Source organism: Lycorma delicatula, chromosome 2 (assembly GCF_047948215.1).
Source record: "Lycorma delicatula isolate Av1 chromosome 2, ASM4794821v1, whole genome shotgun sequence".
In the NCBI taxonomy this organism is placed as follows: Eukaryota; Metazoa; Arthropoda; class Insecta; order Hemiptera; family Fulgoridae; genus Lycorma; species Lycorma delicatula.
The window spans coordinates 101,597,869-101,621,498 of record NC_134456.1 but is presented as its reverse complement, the minus strand read 5'-3'; the positions used below and the strand labels follow the sequence as shown (position 1 = coordinate 101,621,498).

General features: G+C 27.3%; 1 long non-coding RNA gene across 1 annotated transcript; it reads right to left on the bottom strand.

The window, feature by feature from the left end:
• Window positions 1–4,232: 4,232 nt before the first annotated feature.
• Window positions 4,233–23,313, bottom strand: LOC142319052 (uncharacterized). The gene is made up of 2 exons (XR_012755098.1): window positions 19,525–23,313; window positions 4,233–4,435 (listed from the first exon to the last, which is right to left on the bottom strand). It is a non-coding gene; the product is annotated as an uncharacterized LOC142319052 (long non-coding RNA).
• Between the last annotated feature and the right edge of the window lie 317 nt (window positions 23,314–23,630).

Below are 23,630 nucleotides of genomic sequence, written 5' to 3'. Positions count from 1 at the left end.
TAAATACTAATTTTTGACAAATAATTTGGATATTCGACTAAAATTAACAAGTTATACTATGCAAGCAGAAACGTTGCGCCCATCGTAAATAAACTTTTCGCTATTAATCACAAACTGAATGATTTTCTTCTCTTTAATATTTCTATAATTTATAAAACTGTTTAATTTCTACTAAGCCACTTCTCTCCTCGTTTGTAGAACTTTAGTCTTTTTTATGATAAATTGATTGTAATTTTTCTAAACTATCATAAACACAAAAATAAATTTTATTTATTTATAAACTTGCTTTGCAGTTGAAATTAGAAAACTGCAGTTACACTTGTCAGCATGTTTTGTGTTCAATATGAAGTAATGGTTGTGTTTATTTTGTAACTTATGTTGTACATTGAAACGACATCTCAATGTACGTGTAAAAAACTGATTCTTAGTTTGGAAACTAAATTATTATTATTATTAACAATAATATAAATAATAACATGTGGAATAATGGTAGGTTAATTACGATTTATTGAATACGTACTTCAAAATATTTCACAATTCCCAAGCAGCAATCTAGAATTTATTTAACTCCGTTATTACGTACGCATTGAACGGAAGATTAATATTGAAAAACTTATCAACAGAATAATAATATTTGTTCTTTAACGCTTTTTTTTGTATTTGTACTTTTAGACAAAGTATAGATACGCTTTGGCAATTTATTTCAATTTGCAACAGGAACGTAAGCCTTTTCAGGCTAGTCGAATTATAGCGGCAATTAGTTATAGCTGTAGTTGTGTGGGATGGTGTACGTGGTTAGGGTTGCTTTTTTTAAAAAATAAGTTAATTTATATTTAATATTCTTAAGGTAGGTCAATACTATTCGCACGACATAATGATCATGATGAGAACTAGCTAATCATCCGACAGTCCGTCTTTGGTTTTTAATAAACCATTGTGTCTTTTAACGGCGCCCAACAAATTATATTATATGTTGCACATGTGACAACCTTAGGATTAATTGACACGTTTCAAAGCAAAACATACGGATGAATTTTCTTACAAACGAAACAGATTTATTTAATCATTCGCCGTCAACATGTCGCCTAATAAAGAAATAAAAATAATAACATTTACTTAAAAGTACTGTCTCATATAACGCAATAAGCAATGTTTAATCCACCTGAGAAGTAAAATGAAATTAATTTACCGAATACGTAAAGTTACAGTCAATAAAGTGTATTAAGCCGTTTCATTGTTTTATGAATACGAGCGCAATCAAGGAACCTATAAAACAATGCGCAGTATTTTCTGCGCATTGCTTGCGCATTATTTCAATTTTTCTGAAACAGCAAGAGAATAGAATATAATTCAGTTTTCTACATATAGAATCGTTTTTTACAGAGTAGATATCTAACGGTTTCTAATCTGCGACGGTTATTTCTAAAATGAATATCAGTGCCATCAAGGAAGCTATAAAATAATATGCAGTATTCGGAAGGAACAATGAACTCATCTTTTTAACGTCTTTAAGAATTCATTAAACACAGAGCACGTTATCTGCCCGGCCTTAACGTTAATATGACTAAGTAGAAAAAGTAATAAGAATGTAGACGGGCCAAGTGAATCTAGAAGAGGCTTTAAATAATTGTGCAATTATGAAAACAAACGAACAATTGAAAAATGAATGTAATCGTTATTAAAGTCAATAAAGAAATACTGTTAAATATGTTCTCAAAGTCAGATTATTGTAACAAACATTACAATATTTGACACAGCCAGTTTCCAATTTGCTCAAAATTGTGCTTCATGTAGGGTGTTCTGGTTCTCAATGCTAACGTTTGTTAACAATACTACTCTCTTTAGTAAATAGGAAGAGACTATTCATTTTGTGAATTTTTAGTGCGTGAAATCTAAGAGTATATTTAAGAGATAATTTTCTTAGGGATGATAATATAATCAACATATTAAACGGAAGAAAACTGCTGTCGGTGAATAATGTGGTAAGTAATAACGTACGGGCAGGGCAACTAACAAAATTATGAAATTGTTTGTTTTTAAAAATTTTTCTCATTCCGGCTTTGTTTTGCATTCGCGGCTTTCCTTTTACCTTGCGACATCCAGGAAGTGTTGATCCCAAGTCATACCATAAGTATAACAGTTAAGTACGGTGTTTTTTTCTTTTGTTGTATTCGTTTTCTTTTGCTAGTATCAATATACATACAATTTAATGTATTTATTTGGTCTACGTCACTGTTAGGATCAAATAAACATAATATTAATACTAGTTTTAAAACAACCAATAAAATCATGTGAGGAGGTTTTAAAACTTACAACTAAATTAATAATGATAGATATAATTTTAGAAAAGAAAAACCTGAAAACTAACAGATATATTTATGTTTATAAACTAACTAATTCGGGTTTGTAACGGTAATTTCTTTTACATTTTCATGATTTTTATATTCAAATTAACCACAATCTCGATTAATGTATTTCTAAAAACAAGGTTTCAAATAAATCTATTTATAGGTTTATTTTTGAGTTTCACTGGTGTAAAGTGTAAAGATGAAAAGTTTAACATAATGGAAAAATGGCTATATCATTCAAATGAAAAAACGGTTAGTGAAAATAGAAATATTTTACAGTTTTTAGATAATGCGTCGTGCTACCCACATGGAAATTATAACATAAAACTTGTGTTCTTTCCTCCAAACACAACTAATATAACTCAACATTAGTTCGAGTTACACCCCCACCATATATGTTAACCTCCTAGAATCTGAAGGTTATTAAAGACATAAAAATTCATTACCAGAAACACATTCTGCAGTCGCTAGTCGCAAATATTGATTCATGTTCATCTGTTCCAAGAACTGATGCATAGAATCACTGTTCCGAATGCATTAAGGGTGGCTCTGCTCTCTTCATCGTGCATACAATTTACAAATAAATGTGTTAATAATCATTATGTTCCCGATACGTGTACTCTGCGCAATACAACAATATTGCGTGAAGTTGAATATTCGTTGTGAGAAAGTGGTTAAACATCGGTCCATGCTATAGACTATGTGGGTAAACTTGCAAGATTATCGAGAGTTCATAAGAAAAAGAATAAGGACAGGACACAGAATACAAAATTAAGCATTGGATATTGTTATATAGATGGAATAAGTACCAAGAGTAAATTATTAAAACAGAGAACTGTATATTTTCAGTATTTTACAAAACCATTTCATTTTAGGATTAGTGTTAGATCTCATTGTGTTTTAGGCTAAATTTAATATATATAAATTAACATAACGTTTAAATGAAAAATTACTCACTTGAAAAAATAAAAAACATCCTCTTATAGTGTAACTGAACAATTTTTGAAAATTAGTAGTTAACGTGAGATGGTTAACAACCACAATCTCAGAAAATGCATTTCAAAAAAACACAATAATGAACTTCACAACTATCACGTACATTTCTAATACCTTATAATCTTACAGGGAGGTTACAACACCCTACCACTTAAATCAGATATTAAAGAATAAGTTACAATGTTTTAACAACGAAATAGCGGAGTTGAGTTGGAAGAGTGTAGACCTACCCATCGGGGGTTGATCTAGTCATGAAACGCGTCTCCCAAATCAGCTGATTTGGAAAAGTTGAGTGTTTCAGCGTTCAGTCCTATTAAAGTCAGTTATTTTTACACGATTTGAATACTAGATCATGGATAGTGTTCTTTGGTGGTTGCGTTTCAATTAACCACACATCTCAAAAATGGTCGAACTGGTACAAGACCACATTTCATTTACACTCATACATATCCTCATTCATCCTCTGAAGTATTATCTGAAAGGTAATTGCAAAGGACTAAGCAAGAAAAAGAAAGGGTGTAGACCTACTTTTGTTTCGCTCTGCCATTTTTGCTATTCAGTTCGGTTTTTTTGTTACTGCAATTCATCTAAATTTATAGGTATAGAATTGTATAAAAGGAGCTAATTTCCATTATCTCAGACTATAGCATTGTGTAAGCTGTTCTGTATTAATAGCAATGAAATTGCTTATGGACGGCAGTGCTACTATACAGTTAACTTTAGAACAAGGTCAAATAAAATTAACCATGTATGACAACATATACCCGCCCAAATAAATCGTAATTATAATGGTAGTCTCATATGTACTTCAAAAGAAATTGGTAATATTTCTGCTACTTAAGAAATAATTAGAATAGCAGAGCAGGTTTACAGATAAAAAAAAATTCATTATCTACACAAATATTTTTATTATTTGATTCAATATAATCTACTAATTAAAATAAAATTAATTTTAAATTAAATACATATTTTTTTCGTAGATTGGATTATTTAACTTTTTGCATTCATTTTTCCCATGGTTTATCTTATCAATTATTGCATTTACCATCTAGAAAGAGCATTAAAATTACCCAACAACCAAAATAGGTTAACTGTAACATAAGAGAGTTATTAATGTTTTTGTAACATAAATATTAATTTTAGGTGGGGCACCCCTACCAGGTGAGCCGGTTAAGATCATTTACAAACATATAGATATCATTTTCTATATCAAACTAAAAAAAAAAAATTTTTTATAGATAATAGAGAAAATTGGTCAGATATGTATATCTAAAGTAAACGATCATGGATGGGGTATGGCTTTAAAAATGAACATTATGGCAATAAAAATACAATCTTATAATCTAGAAACAAAAAACTCCAATAAATTTAATATACACCTTCAAACTCTTGTATACACACGGTTATATTTCCTGTAATATAAAAGTTATTTAAGTTTCAAGAGAAAGCAATTTGCAAGTGGTACTGAAAAGAACCTTCTATTTATTTTAGGAATGAATCTGAAAAATAATTGAACGAAAAATAAAATTAATTTTACTTTTTTGTTTAAAATAAAAATTTAGTCTATGTTATTTTATAATCTAATAAAAAAATTAAAAAAGTATTAATAAAACAAATATAAAATAGTATCCTTTAAAATATCTAAACATTTAAAATGAAAAGACAAAATTATTTGTTAATTCTAATAACAAATTAAAACAACAGCAACAACCCTATGTGAATATTATTATATTTGCCAACGGAAAAACTATCTAGTACACTTTTCTGGAAAAAAAAGTATTTTATGAATATTTTTAAAAAATCTGTATATTAGAAAACATCTGCAAATCTGTCCATTATTAGAAAATAACTGCAAAAATAAATGAAAATTATCCCATGAAACTTACACCATAAAACCAGACTTATTAATGGAACATAACTTTTTCAAAATCCTATTATAACCTGGAAACTCAAGAAAAATTAGCAATAGGTGTATATGAAAATGTATAATTACAAAACCCAATGTCATGTGGTGGAAAAATCAACTTTCTAATTAAACAGAGCAAAAAAAAATAAGATCCACGCTACCCTTAGGATAGAGGAGAACACCACTAATACTTGATACAAAATAGTTACTCTAATACATTATGGAAACCAATTCGCTAATTAACTATACACACCTATTATTAAAAAAGACACCTATTATTAAAAAAGAACAGTGTAAGTGTATTAAGTAACAAACAAAAAGACTTCCTAAAAAAAATATTTTTATGTACATAATCCTAAAAGAGTTGATGTAAAGAATATCACAAAAAAATCCAGAAAAACTAGACACCAAAAAAATTCTAAAATAAAATAAAAAACTTTAAGGAAACGTACATGGAAAAACCGATGAGATTCTAATTTTCACACAAGCTTTAAAAAAAAATAAAGTTTTCAGATTATAACAACCAGCTAAATTAATATTACATTTTTAATGAGTGTACATGTATTTGTGTGTGTGTGTATATATATATATATATATATATATATATATTTATATATACGACACAAAGCACACATGTGTGCTCTGTCCGGCTGTGTGTGTGTGTGTATGTATATATGTGTGTGTGCATGTGTGTATGTATATATGTGTGTGTGTATGTATGTATGTATGTATGTATGTATGTATGTATGTATGTGTATGTATGTGTGTGTGTATGTATGTGTGTATGTATGTGTGTGTGTATGTATGTGTGTATGTATGTGTGTGTGTGTATGTATGTATGTATGTGTGTATGTATGTATGTGTGTATGTATGTATGTATGTGTGTATGTATGTGTGTATGTATGTATGTATGTGTGTATGTATGTATGTGTATGTGTGTATATATGTATGTGTATGTGTGTATGTATGTGTATGTGTGTATGTATGTGTATGTGTGTATGTATGTGTATGTGTGTATGTATGTGTATGTATGTATGTGTGTGTGTGTGTGTGTATGTGTGCGCGCGCGCTCAGCCACCACGCACATGTCATGTGCTCTCTGAAATATGCTGGCAATAAGTAATGGTTTTAACAAATAAAGTTTTCCAGGAAAAAATCCACTGAACATCACAACCTGTGGACAAATAATTTTTTTAGCAACTTCTAAGCTCCACTTTTCCTTGAAAAAAAAATAATAAAATTATTTGAACAATTTAAGCCTGTAATCACAATTTTTTAAATAAATTAACACATGGAATACTATATTAATATGATTCAGCATATTTTATACAGGTTTTTATCGTCAAGATCATAAACAACTTCAAGAAAGTTCCTTAACACAGGAATAAAAGAAGTATTTCCTTATACAGATAATTTAGTTTTACAATTAAACAATCAAAATTCTAACCTACTATTACAATGAATCATTTTAAGCATAATGGATTACCTTAACCCTATTATTAGAATAATCATCAATTTACCCAAATGAAATAACATACAACACAATGCACTGAAAAATTGTTACCAAAATAATTACAGCAAATTAACAAATTCAGTATACATTTTTAAATAAGCCTTAATCAAAACAAATATTGGACAGAAATAATCAAGACATTAGAAAAAATTGTGATTGAAAAAACCATACTAGTCATTACAGAGACATTAACAAACATACAATGCAATAAAATTATCACTTCACTACCCAATTCAAGAAACCTGTTACCTGATAAAAAGCATATTTAGACCATGCTTGAATAAAAAAAAATTACCATTTGTTGCCACTTTATATTCCTTCGATAAAAAAGTTATACAAAAAAAATTTATGAAAAAATACTAGATAAAATTAAACAAGCATAGTTAACCATCAACCATAATTCAGATTGTTGTTGCTTCTGTATTCCATGTTAAGTAGCATAAAATGTTTTTGAGTAAAATTAGGATTTTTAAAAAAATATTGAAAAATATACAAAGCATTAAAAAAATAGTAATTATAGTATACAAAAAGTAAAAGTATTTATGTGCACAAAAATGTAATAAATTAGGCATTGAGAATAAATAGAATGAAATATATATAGTTAAAATTAATAACAGCTAAAATAAATCGCAGTATACACTAATTAAACATAAAATATTTAACTTCCATGACAAAAAAAAATTACAGAATAGCACATCTTAAATTTAAATTACACTAGTTATTAAAATACAGAATTTATTTTTACTGGTAAGTAAAAGTAAGACTATTTTAAGAAAAGTAAATTATAACACTTTATATAAAAATAAAAAAAATAGTGGATTCCATGCTTCAAATTTTACAATATCAAAATTGATAAATATTTAAATTAAAATATACTGAATAATTTAGCTACTTTCTTTTTTAAAACAAAAGTTTACAAAAAATTTAATGAGAAAACGTACATTAAGAAAATACAGACACACAAAGCAAGTCTTACAAAAAAGAATATAGAATTTTTCATACAAAAAAAAACTTAACAGGAGATAAGAAGCAACAATAACAAATGGCTATTTATTATGTTAAAAGAATTACATTACAGACTTCCTTGTGTATATAACATTTATCACTAAAAATTAAAACTTTTTAATCTAGTTAAAACTAAATTAAAACATTTTAATTTAATGATTGAAGAATGAAGTAGCAGTATTCCAGTAACGTTTAAATAACAATTTAAATGTTTAATGGAGAAATGTTTTAAAAGGAAGAAAGTGAAATTCACAATTCAAGCGTCTTGCTGTACACTATTCTATTGTTTTACATGTTAGCATAACAATGTTTTATACAATCTATCCTCAATTGCTACTCTATCATGCAATAGATGTTACTTTTAAGTACTCCCATAAACAAAGTTATAATTTTGGTTGATTTTAGACATTTAATTTAATTCAAATTAAAATCATTATATGCAATTACAGTATTAAAAAAAAATCAAGCAACACACTTCTTATACTTAATAGCAGTACAACCGTGAAGAAAAATTCAGATGAGTGATCTATTTCTTATTACTAAAGCAATACAACAAAAAATAAAATTAAATGAAATTTGTAACCAATATATATCAATTAATGTAATAAATGTATTTTGATATCTCTCAATTGACGTGTTAACAGACAGGTTAAAACTTAACTATATCAACAAAAAAACCAAAACTATGGACACGTAATTGATTTTTAAAAAAATAAATAACTGCATGAAAAGAAAGCAAGATTATATATTTTAGAGATTAACATTTAACAAATACTAAATATAAAATACAGCCATGTTCATACAATTATCACAATTACATTAGTTTTATTGACAATAACATAAAAAAAAAAAAAGGTTGACAAAAAAATTGAGGGGTGGTATATACAATACAAAATTTACATGTTCTATACATGGTTTAAGTGAAGAGCACCACAAAGAAAACTTTTAAAAACTTAAATTTTAAACAACTCTTAAAAGCAATAATATTAAAAAAATCTCATTTAGAATTTAAAACAAATTTTATATATTATATCGGGGAAAGAAAATATAATACATGCGTAAGAAAATACATTGCGTGCATTATTAATATTCGATTTGTTCTGAAAATTAATGCAATCTTTTTCCATGCGACACTTTAATGAAGACCCGTAAACCAGTAGTTTTTATCAATCTAAGGTAATAATGAACAAACGAATAAAGCCAACGCTAGCATAAGTATGAATCGCACGCAACACTCATTCATGATAAACCACGGATGTGACATAATTAAACAAGAAAAAGCAGTGCACTCATCCGATCAATATCAAAAAGTTGTTACCGAAATGAAATAATTACAAATAATTTTAGTTGTTTTAACTCTAATTACTATTATAATAAAAGAAACTAATCTAGTGTGTACATTATTTTTAATGCTAACACAATAACTGTAACATTAGATTTAAAAACCAACAACAAACCAATATTAATATAAGAAGAGCTCTCGTACGTTAAAATGTTGCACACTATATAGTATCAAAATTGCATACCTTAATTTTTACATGTAGCAGATTTAGAATTTATTATACAATTTAAAGACAGTCTATAACTTTTTCTAACAATTTAACACTAAAAAAAAAAATAAAAAAAGTACCTTTTGATCAAGCTCAGTCTATAACTTTTTCTAACAATTTAACACTAAAAAAAAAATAAAAAAAGTACCTTTTGATCAAGCTCACAAGTAAGATTTATTATAACATTTTGTATGTATAATATTACAATTCAACAGTTTATTACAAGCTTTTAGACAAATATTGAAATTCACTATTAACATGTTATGCACCATCCCAGTATGTAATATGACATCTTGCAAACAAAGCAGTAACACTTAGCAATACAATGCTTACTTTTACTTCTATTTCAAACAAAACATACACAAAACATTCTTTAAATATACCTTGCACCCTGCATTAAACTGAAGATAGAATAGAATAAAATACAATACAATATAATAGAATAGGAAAAAATTTATAACAAATACAATTGCAGTAGAGCAGTGTCAAAATTAGTTGTGTCAAAATTTTATATTATGATAAAACTAAAAGAAAATGAAATTCAGAAGAATATGTCTAAGAAAGCATTAACCTTAAAACCAGTAATGTTTCATTTAAGCCATTCAATGGCATTTAACTAATCAGATCAAAACACTGCGCTAATATTAAATAAAATAAAATTAAATATAAATGAAAATAAAAATATATTATCAACATTGCACTACTACTGATAACATGTACAAAGTTGCACGATCTTAAAATACCACCCAGCATCTATACAATAAAATGATAGTTCTAGGAAAAGCCAAGAATGTGATAAAAATCCTGAGTATTAAGTAAAACCTAAACGACAGTATTAAACTAAGAGAAAAGATTACGAATGAATAATATACAACAATTACTGTTAATACTGAAAACAGCGATAAATGCGACATACATAAAAATCCATACCACATATACTAATTAGATGTAGAAAAAAGTAAATGTTTATTTCTCATGTAACTGAATATATATTGCAAAAAATAAAATAATAAACAAAAAAATTATTTAATTTTGGATCCCCTACCAGAGCCGGTTGAGATTACTGACTTAAATGAAAAACACTTGCTTTTCGTGCGTGTAACCACCCAAAAGGATTGGTGAATGAAAAGTTGTTTAACATTCAAGAAAACAATCATGGATGGGGTATGGCTTTACTTTACATTTTGATGTTACTTAAATAATAAAAAAAATGTGTGCGTGTGTGTGTGTGCACTTTTCTTAATAAATTAAATGTAACAAATGAAATACTTTGGAGTACAAAAGAAGTTATAACCAAAAAGCACAATTTGCTTCTGGTTTTTTATCACACAGAATGATGCTACTTTACACAGTTAACAACAAAAATTTCATTAATACATGCTTTGATAAATTTTAAATACCTTAATATTATGTAACTTAACAGACAGCAGCTACTTGCTTAAAAGTATAAAACCACATTCTAATTAATTACTATATAACTGGTGAATACTTCTTGCATCTTGTTTAGACCAGACTAAAACTAAAATAATTATAAAAATCTGACTATATAATAATAGCATCATACCTCTCCCAGTCATGTCAATTACTGTTTCCACCATTAATTGTGACTGATATTACCATACAAAATCTGCAAATCCCTTATGTGGAAAATGGGTTTGCTGTGCAATGATTACTCATACAAATTATCAATAACTTCATATCAAAATAATTTTCTGTCCGAGTAAATTATGTGAGCTGGACTGCTGAAAAGGAAAATGTTAGGAAACAAAGAGCAAGTTAAAACACCTACGCACATTATGGTTCCAGCACATCAAATAAGTGAGATTTATCATTATGGTTCCACCACATCAAATAAGTGAGATTTATCAATGAAAAAAATATAGAAAAAATAACTTGTAAAAACAGTTAAATACATTTATAAATGAGAATCTTTTATCATCAAGCATTAACTGGAAAAGAAAACTGTGTTATATACCCCTATCACCTGTACTGAGAATCAAAAAAATTGCTCACAAATGCATAAAAACAAAGTTATTTACATGAAGAACACATGCGAACACACCCACGGGCAGAACACTAAATGTAATATTACTAAAATAAATAGCATTACATAGCATGAAATGTGTGTACATAAAATTTGTTTTACATACCCTTCTATTGCTTTATTGTTTTCATCAGTTGGTCCTAAATCCATAGCAGTAAAATAAAAGATTTGTACAAACCTGAGAAGGATTTTTACCTGCATCCATTTTAATTACTATTATATATGAAATTGTACCAAATGCTAATGATTATATTGTACCAAATGGTACTTCTTACACAAAAAATTCAACTGTCAAATTATTAGTTATTTTATTAGCAGCTGTATTAAAAGGTATTTAAAATAAAATTTATTTTCACTATATGAATATTTATACAAACACTATAACTCCATTATATAACAGGCTATTCTAAGTTGACTGCATGTACTGCATTCTTGCCGTGCCAACTACATTGTTTTAATATAAATCACAGGTCACAGTTTTCTACATTAATAAAACAAAAGAAGCAACCAATTTTTTATTCTAACATTACTTAAACTCGTGCTATTAATTTAACGCAATAAATCTGTAACTCCTCATTCCACCAGTTTAATGCTATGCATTTTAACACAATACAGTAACTTAATAGCTGAAGCCAACGATACAAATTAACTATTGTTGGAAGAACATTAAGTGGAATTCCTACTAAAATTATCACATGATAACTAGTGTATGTTATGTTACACGTAAATTTACTGAAGTGAAACTAAAGTGATATCTTTTTTTCACTATTACATGCAAAAATAATCAGTAATAAAAAAAAATTATCTGGATACTAACAATTGTCAAGATTATGTGCGTTGTTAAAATTTGCAGTCAATCAAAAGTTCAACACCTTAATATTTACTGATGTATGTTTACTATAAAAGCCAAAAAGCATTATAACAAACAAAAAATTTTACAATAGAAAACAATTTTATTTATGGTAGCCTTTTCAGATATTTTACTATTTTCACATTAACAAAAACTACTGAAAATGATTTATGCAATAAACACATATGATTGACACTGGCAATTTCAGCACACACTGCATTAGAAAGACGCAAAAACAATCTTACAGTTCAACTGAAACATGGAAGCCAGCTGAGCATCTGATAGCAATTTAGTTATATTCCCATTTTATATTACAATAAAACTGGTAATAAAACTAACTGTATCTTGTTAATACATAATTAAAAGAATAAAAACAATGACCATGGATATACGGGGCAGAAACAACCTAGTAGGCTATGGCAAACATGGAAGGCACAATTGTACACCAAGGCTTTATTTTATAAAGTAGACAAAAGCACCTGGGGTTCTTAATCCAGAAATACTATACTGAACTGCTTGTTGCATGCTTATCTGCTATCACAATTTAATATAACTCCAATATAGATTATCACACTTTTCAAGGTTAGATAAAGATTGACAAGATTTACAGCATTTCCAGAAACAACTTTTTCAGTCTTAAACCTGAACATAAGCATACAATTTATTTGACAACAGGTTTTTGTTGGAATGGATTAAGGACAAGTATGGAAAAAATACATTGTTATAGTATGGCCTACCAAATATCTTTGCCTAATTTTAAGTAAATTTTAAGGCCAGGCTTCACCGATAGAAAATGAAAAATGAATACCCAAATGAGCTGGCCAAGTTAGCACCCACAAGCCAAGAAAACAAAAAATATTTAATCACTGACCTAAGTATTTTTCAGAAATGATGTAAAAACAAAGTACAATAATGTTTTAACATGTCTTTTCTGAAGCACATTGAAAACTTATTTGAGGCATGTAAACATATATGTTAATTACATTACAAAGAGAAAATTTAAGGATGAACACAGAACACACATTCAAGAGAAAGGAAGGATTTGTGCATCATGCTCCTAAAATTTACAAGAAGAATGTAATTTATACAACAGCTTACTCAATTCAGAATAAAGAATAATTTCAAGGCAAGTTATAAAGTTAAGCAGTACCAAATCAAATCACAGAATGTAGCAGATAGTGATGTGGCTACTTTAGTGTACTTATCAAAATGAAAACTATACCAATGTCAAAATACAGTGGTATAAGTGAAATTAGTTTACTACAAAATTAGTTTACACAGGCATATTTATATTTTTAAAAAATCAACCGTTATTTCTTTCAAGGTAAACTACAATCAAGATTTAATGAAATAAAACAAACCTTTTTATTAAGCATCCAATACCCACCAAATATTAATTATTAATATGCATTTAAAAACTTTTAATGTACCTCTGCACCATGGTCATAGGATTTAAACCTTATTAATGAATGTAAAAAGTAATTACATTAGGGTAATAAATAAAATACCTTATTCAGCAATGACGATCCCTAAACAAACCCAACTGACATCACGTTTCTAAAAATGGTTTCATAAATCTGCTCTATCTGAAAAAGAATTTATAAAACACAGGAGCCAGCGCAGACAAAGTTACAGATTAAAGGATTATCATAAAAAATGAAAGATTAAAAAACCCTTAAGAATTAACACCTTATTAATGAATGTAATAAATAATCACATTAGGAAATAGTAATAAATAAAATACCTTCTCCAGCAATGACTATCCCTGAACAACCCCACCTCACATCAGATTTCTAAAATGTTTTATAATTCTGCTCTATCTGAAAAAGAACTTAGAAAACACACGAGATACCGCAAAAATACAGATTAACGTAAAGGATTAACGTGAAAGATTAAGAAATACCTTGCCACTTTATTGCATAAAAAACACATAATACTGTTTATATTAACATGTTAAATAATGGCTAGGGAAAAGATTATTTTAAAAGAAAACTGAGCAATAAAGACTGAATTTGTTTTTATAAACTGTAGTAGTTTTTTTTTAAAAACTTTCAGTTACTATGATAACTTAAAACAAATCCTTATATTTAAAAGTAAAACATTTAAGGATTAATTTTCTATATAAATAAATACCTGCATTAATTCTTTATAATTATAAAAAAATACAAATTTTGACTATTCATTTACTATGAATACTGATCAGTTGATAAAACCATAAAACTCTTCATATTCTTTATTAATGTTTACACTTTATGATATACATGTGTAAATTAAAACAATAATGTTTTCATTGTTGTACAACAGGTACAAAAGAACTTTTCATAATATATTGAAAAATATAATAAAGCACAAAACTTGCTAATAATTTAGTGATGAAACTTAGTAGTGTCTTGTAAAGAAAAAAATTGTATCAACTGCCATTTAATAATAAATAAGAGTTAATTATATATGTACATCAAAATGTCATTACTTTTATACTGTATAATAAAGATTATATTTACCACATCTTTTAACAACAATTACATTGAAAGATGAAATGATGTTAATGAAATGTAATATGACCACTATGGACAGCAAACGTGGAATCTAATTTTAACCAACCACTTATCCTATCTCTTAATGCTTCTAAACCCGAAATGTAATGGTGATGGTCATCTTTTACTCACAGTACTATTTTTTACCGGCCATAAGTTCCATTCATTGCATTAAAAAATCTCACCTGTACAAAAACAGCTCTTTATAAATTAAAAAACCCCTACCAAGTAGCCGGTTGAGACTGCTAGGTCACTTGAATGTGCTTTTTCTTTTAATTCTTATGAACATTAACAATTAAAATATCAGTCATCCTCCAAGTGAGAAAGCAGTCATGGATGGGGTATGGCTTTATTTATGTTTTGGAAGGTAATTTTTAAAAATACGCAACCATTTCTTAATACAATATATCTCAATATATATCAACTAATAAATCTATCTATATGTTAATAACTAAATAATATAATTAAATATCTATATAAATATTAACTGAAAGTGAAATCTGTATTACTATTTTAATTCCTGCTAACTTTATTCCATTAACATTTTTACTGCTTTACATTTACAAGTAACTTTACTACTTTAATATTTATAAATACTAGCGATAGTATTTAACTTTAATATTCTTACAGATTTCTTATAAACTGTTTATTACTTTCATACTGTTTCTGCAGTAAACACTGTAAGCAACCAATTAGTTGATAGAAAGTTGATTAGTTGACAGAAGATAGTAAATAAAATTAACAATAGCCCATGTTGATGTCCATACTAAAAGTAGGAACCAACACTACATTAACCACAACTAGATGGACAGAGGCATCTCACAATTTATCAGAGTATTCTCCACTAGTATATAAAAAAACCCAGCGACTAAAAAAATTACCAAAAATATATTCTTTATGCAAATATAAAAGAGAAAAAAATTTAATCGTACATTTACATACTTATCATGGAGAAGGGAATTATCTATATACCTTTAGTAGAGTTTACAACATATCAGATTACAACATATTAACCAGTTTTTATTTTATTTCTAAAGGATATTAGTTAGTAATAGTTTATTTAATGCTAAATAATTCTTTATAACTGGTTATAATGAAATAATTAAACCGCAGTGTAGGTAAATAATTAACAGAGTAGGTATTCTATTATTCAAAATCAGTTTGTTTTACTTCTTTAAAAATATAAAAAATTAAAGGTAATCAAGTACTTACACATATCATAAAAACTTATCTTAAATCAATCAATTATAGTTCCGTAGCTACTTGAGGGACCATCTAAAGTATAGCATAGCTTCTATTGTTTTACAGTATTACATACATCATTTCACTTCATTATTAAATAACTATTATTTACTTCTGTACAAACTTAAATATCTTCACACCGAGTATTTAATTAGGTTTAAAGCTGGACAATTATAATCTTTGGTATGATCTAACTACGTTCAAGACTCACAACCATACATCACATCTGAAAAATAATAAAACCACAGCAACTTCACAACAAAACTACACATTCCCCCCAAATAAAAAAATTTAAAATTCAACAAGAAAGACAAATATTTTGTTAAAATTCTATTTTCCGAATATTCCTGTGCGTTATATATATATATATATATAAAATGTTCCACATATTTAATTAAATTCATTTAAAATCCAGATTTATAATAAATAATGTATGCCTTATTAGTTACATATTAAATTTACTTTTAAAATTCTGTAAAAATGAACAATCAAAATAGTTAAAAATCAAAACATCAGTCTTTAATACATTTTATTTCATCACAACCTATAACTCCAACTTTAAAAACAATTATTCAATAACTCTTAATACATTTATCACAACCTATAACTGCAACTGCAACCTTAAATAAAGAACAAAACACTGCGACAAAAATAACTTACAAATGAAAAGAATAATTAGTATAATAAATATTTTCATCTATCCCCCCACATTTATAATAACACAAGAATAACAATTTAGTTAAAATTTCTTAAAAGAATATTATACTATGATATTAAAAATAACATGTATTCATTTTTAACTGATGCAAGGCAAAAATTACCTTCAAATAAGCATGAAAAAATAATCACCTTATCCATTTACACGAGAATGTATTTAAATTGCAAATTTAAATATATGAACAAATCGCAGAACATACAAAACTTAATAAGATTAAAATTTAGCCTTCTACGTAACTACCAGAACACTAACCTGTTATGTATATCTTACCATTAAAATTTCAAAAAGAACAATTTTATATCTCTCCCCTTCATCCCATTTATCAGCTTTCCTGTATTCATAATTTTGCAAAAATTATGCAGTTACTTGAATAAAATTGAGCAATGTACTCATTATTTACCGATCTATAAACCATGAAGCAGAATGTAATCGACGAATAATATTACAATACAACTGCCATCAACAGAATAGACATAAGAAAAATGACCAAATTTACATTGGGCGGTGCCATTTCTGGTCCTATTACAAAAATATTTCCATATTCCTCGAATCTTTCACACGATATTTGAGTACATTTTACTTCTTTAGGCTGCCTAAACAAAAACAATTTATTATTTGGGATCCCCTACCAGGTAGCCAGTTGAGACCACTAAGTTGAATGTCAAACAATTGTTTTGCCATCACATCTGATATCCAAATGAAACTGAAAACTAGCAGTGTCTTAACATCCAACAAAATGATCATGGATGGGGTATGGCTTTTATGAAGAAAACCCATTTATGAAATTAGAATTAATAGAATGGATTAACTTTCCACAGAGAGTAGTATAATTTAACTGCTCTACTGTATATGAGAAAATCAAAATTGATTAAATTTTAATAAAGTAGTATATTAAAATACAAGAAAATTTATACATACTCTTGTAATAATATTGATCAGCCTTGATTCCACATGATAAAACAACATGGAAAGTATCTCCACCAAGAATTTGGTTCCACATAACATGTACCCTGGTGTACGAAAATTTGTCAGTTTTTACTTTGTCACATTTGGATATAAGTCAAAAAATCTGAAAAATAATGCTAAACCCATAACATTCCTATAATATATGTAACATATATATACCTCGAATAGAAGTATGCGTATTCTTGTACTTTAAATACCTCAAAATCCTTGGGGTTTATGAATTCACTAAAGTTCTCATTAACTAAAATAACAGAGAATCTAACTTCTAAGTAGACTGGCAACAACCTATACTGAAGTGCAGTTGTAATTGTAAAACTATAAAGAAACAGAAATAATATTAATGAATGATCCCCTACCAAAAAGCCAGTTGTGACAGTTTGCTTGCATATTATACAATAGTTACTTTTTTTTATATTTGTAGCCAAATTAGCTTAAATAAAAAATGTTAATTCACATTATTAATATGCAACCAATACAATCATGGATGGGGTATGGCTTAATTAAAATTGCTTACTAATAAAATTTCTGCATTGTAACCAAAGCACTAAAACTTTTTTTGTTACAATTTATAATACAACAAATTAATAACATTTTTATATTAACAATTTTAACCATGTTATATTATTTATAATACAACATATTATATCAACATCACTAACATTATTTAAGCTGACAATACAACATTAATAACATTTTTATATTAACAATTTTATATTTATAATACAACATATTATATCAACATCACTTTTAACATTATTTAAACTGACATCGTTAAAAATTAATACTGTAAAAGCATTTAACAAAATTTCTATTAATGAAAAACAAGATCATGAATTACAGCACTAACATTTAAGGAACCGAATTAGCTTCACTGTTAGTAGTTAAGATAATAATTATTAATGCGAACCTGACATTTAACAAACCCCATCACACCAGGCAATTTAAAACAAGTGCAAAAAAATTCACTTCACATCTCTATTTCATTCAAAAAATATCAGCAATTCTATTTTCCCAAATAATTTTGATTTTCACTAAGTAGTTGTAACCCTCATGAATTGAATCACAGCAACACAATTAAAACTACACAACCACCTCTTTCAATGGACTGTCACCACCAGTGCTTGGAACTGAAGTTTTTAAAATTTATTGACAATTTTTACTGCCTCATTATCATTGCCATTATAAAAGTAAATTATTTTAATAATTGCTAATCTATATAAATAATTACCAGATTAACATTTTTAGGACAATCAACTAACTGCTGAACAAATTATGATACTCTAATTCCCAATTAACTTCTTATCTTATAACAGAATTTTTATTTTATTAGGGAACCTACACCAGAAAGCCAGTTGAGACTTTTGGAAGTACAAATCTCTAATACATTACTTCTTTAAGAATAAGAAAAAATTATTTTTTTTATAAAAGGGCTAGCTACTAACAAGTTAAAATTAATAACATCAATGAACTAAAATGATTACCTTTATCAATGCAGAATTGAAATATCACAGTAGCTGCATCTAATACCAGGCTAGCTAACATCAGTTTTATATTGTTTATTAAACAAGTTCTATGACAGCTTGAATAGAACTTAAGAGAACATGCTGAATAATAGAGGCTCACTATAAAGTCTTTCTTTATCCTTATAGCATCCTATAGTACTTTGTAGGTAACATTAAATCCTGCTAACCATGAAAACCTAGAAACACAAACTAAACCCCTCCCCTACAAGCTAGACAATTTTACCCAGTTCAACAATGGTTTTAACAAATCATTTGTAAATAAATACATATTTAAAAAAAGAAAATAATTAAAAAACACAGGAAAAATTTAGTGTGAATATACCACTAACCTCATTTAACTTCCTTTTTTTCACCGAATATTATTTAAATTAGTTGCCACTTTCCCACTTTTAATAAACATATTTACTTCACCACTAACAACACACACCTCAATACATACAGCCTATAAAAGGTTTCTTCAAAATAGCCCACATAGCAAATGGAAATTTTAAAAGGAATGATTAATCTTCAAAGATACAACTTGAAACGGATAATTTCTTTCAATTCCCCTACATTATTTTCCATACATAAAAAACCTGCAAAATAAAAACCCAAAACAAACACAGCAATTTTTTCAATATTTAAAAAACAACAAAAAAATGATTTTACTATCTCAAATATTGCCACTTTTTATTTTTTACACATTACATAAGACTGCACCTAACAAAAAGGTTATTAAAAAATTACTGTATTTTTAAAATCAATTTAATTAAAGGTAAAAATTGAGAAAATAATTACTGATCCATTAAAGTAAGTTAGCCAGGAAAAGATGAATGTGTTGACTAGAACTGTCAGCATAAGCATTCTATGCACAACAAATAATGGTGATCAAGATCAAATTGAAAATACAAAATTCCCAGTCCACAAACAATTTACTTCCTCTTGAATATCAGCAAGCAACACTACTCTCCCAGTAGGCGATACAAAAAGAAGCATGTCCAACTACAACTGCAATTAACACCTAAACAGAAACTTTACTGTTAATGAGAGAATCCCCTACCAGAAAAGCCTGTTGAGACCACCAAATTACATGTAAATAAACTAAGCAAATTTACCTTTGCACTTAGCATCCTTGTGGATTAGCTAAATGAAAAGGAAACGCTTCATATTAAACATGGAAGAAAGAGATCATGGATGGGGTATGGCTTAATAGTAAAAACACTATTTTAGTTTTTAAGTATAATTATATATAAACAATAAATATTATTGCTCAATGTTTAGTGATGAAAATGTTTATAGAAAGGCAAACAAACTACCATGGTGATTTTCCCCCAGATCCTAACTTATGTACTGTGAATTACTCGCCACAAAATAGAGGCTTTTAAGATACATCCAAATTAACAGTATACCCCATAGTAGCACCAGCTTTCTGAATATTCATTTCCCATGGAAATGGGCTTTCCCATATCTAAGCTTTCACACATATGGGAAGATATCCACCTCTAAAATCTGCTAATACCACTACTTAGTTGAATACTAAGATGAGCTGCTGATCAAGGAAAACCTATAAACACAAACCAAGCAGACTGGCTAATATTACCTAAAGGCTAGTTAAATTAAGGATGTAGCACCAGAATATCCCATTCAATTTAAACTAAAGATTATACGATACCTGCTTCACTATGAACAGTTTATGTATAGCCTACAACAAACAAATCACTTCCACAAACACAAAACACAAATGTAATATCAGATGTTTGCACAAACTGTACATATCAAACTAGATTAAAAATAATTTAAAACTCAAAACCTCAAGAACAAACCAATAATACAGGTGTTTGTAATAAAACAGAATTAATGAAATAAGATACCTCATCCTCTGTTCACTAATTCAGTATAAAAATTTGAATACGTGCTTTACATATATCTTGAGTAAACTGGATACATTATATATAAAGTTAGAAAATTTAATTAACTGAATATCTGGTAACGCAGTAACTGAAATGATAAACCAGGAAGCCAGTTAAAATAATTTTGTAACGTGCAACTGTTAACTTCTTTTAAGGGATCAATCAAGGTTTATTCAGCAAATAATCAAAATTTAGCAAATAATCAAAGATTCAGTAAATGTAATATGCAAACAAATTATAACGGGAATGAGGCTGGCTAAAATTGGTAACCCACAAAAGAAAAGGTCAGATAGATTTGCATCTAACAAAATAATAATATCAATTAGATTAATTATAGTTAATACAATGCTACAACAACCAGACAGCAATATAATTTAACATTAATAATTTATTATTCACTAGCTATTTTATATCACAAACAAAATTTAACCAATAAAATAAAAGTAAAAATAAATTTCTTAAATATGGTTTCAGCTTATATTTTTTTTTTAATAGAATAAAAAAAATGTTATATCCACCTTACCAGCAAAAAAGATGCGTTTCCTCAAGATCTTTTGGTTTACTTTAAACCATCATAATCAGTGACTGGTTCTATCAATGGTTTTAATCAACTCAAATATATTAACATTATTTATCACATTTAATTAACATGAAAAGTCAGCAATTTACCACAATCTATAACTTCACATTTTAAATTTCCCTCTTCCTCTTACTTTCTTGCTAAGCCAAAAAACTTCACTACTTGTAGACACTATCAGCACTTGAATTAAAACACGAACACAACAAAAGACTTTTTAAAATGAATGGATTTTATTAATAAAATTAATATATTTCAATTATTAAATATTTCAATTTGAAGTAAAAAATTATTTAAATAAATATATATATATATACATAAATTATTTTGTTAAATGTAAATACCTTTATTTAACAAACCTGACATTTTATTACAAATCACAAAACTAAACATCATTACGAAATTGATTAATTGATTGGAATCTTCCTCTCTCTCACACCAAGACTAATTATTTCCATATCGTTTTATCATAATAACTGTAATGGAGAAATAGTTAAAATAAAAAAAAACTTTCCTCCTTAGGGGGATGTTATATAACAAAAAAAAAACCGAATGTTAAAAATGTTTAACAAGCACATTTATACAACTATCCACCATAACTGAAATATTTTATATTATAAAATATAAACAATATCAAAAGTTAGTGAAGTGATATAGGCAGAATTTCTACTATATACCAACCAAATCTTTGATTCAACCCAACCGCAAAATGGAGACGAAAGAAACTTTCATTTTGGTCTGAGCACAGTACGGCCATTCCTGCAGCTTCCAATTCAAATTGGAGTTTTACCAGTTACCACATTAAGACTGTCAAACAAAAATTTTAACATTTTATAAGTGAAAACCCCTACCAGGAAGCCAGTTAAGATCGCAAAGTCACGTGTAAACATGCTTCTTGTTTACTTTAAGCACAGATTACTATAAAATTCCGAGCACAAAGGAAATCTCACATAAACACACAAGAATGCGATCATGGATGGGGTATGGCTTTACATAAAGTTATTAAAACTATTAAGAAAATTTTCACTATTTAATGGTTAATTTCTTTCATTTCATTTTCATATTTATTTCTCACCAAGTTTGTAAATCTCAAAATGAGTTTCACTTTACAAGAGAATGTCCTTAATACAATATAACAAACTGAAATTTAAGCAAATTAATGCCCATTTTTACTCATACATTGTTATCAAGATCATATATTTTCTATTATTCATGACCACATCAGGAAAAAACCTCTGTACTTCAAAAACAATTCAAACCCACACATATTTTTAACAATAAAACTACTAAAACTTTGAATGTTTTCTCAGTAAATTTACCACAAAAATAAATTATTGTTATTCTTTACGTACAGTTAAAAATATTACCTTTTTTTTATATTAAGATGGTTTATACAACAGCATAATAAAAAGACAAACAATAACTTGTCTAGGTTAAATTGCCTTACCTTTAAAAAAATATATATACAAATTCAATGCAAGATACAGTTTAAATCTGGTATAAATCATAATAAACTAGTCAAAACTAACAAATTTATAACTTTTCTTCAAGAGCTAGCAAATGTTACTTCCATTAAAATATAATTATTATTATTATTATTATTATTGGAAAAATAATAATAGCAAAAAACATAAAAATAAAATAAAATATATTTATAACGTTAAAACTGCTTGACACTACTGATATTATTGATGTACCATGTATATAATTAAATTATGAAATTTTAAATTGCTTTCTACATATGCCAATTACCATGAAAATTGAATACACTTCAAATTATAAATATTATAAATAAAATAAATTCAAGTGTCAATAAGTCAGATGCTAGTATAATAAATTCATATCCTTTTAAGATACTTACTTTGCATAATTTAAGCTATTCTTATAACTGAAATGAAAAAAGAAAAACTATGCCAGTAACAATATTTGTGTTAAGGTATTTTGCCAATTCATAAAAAATTCATTTTTA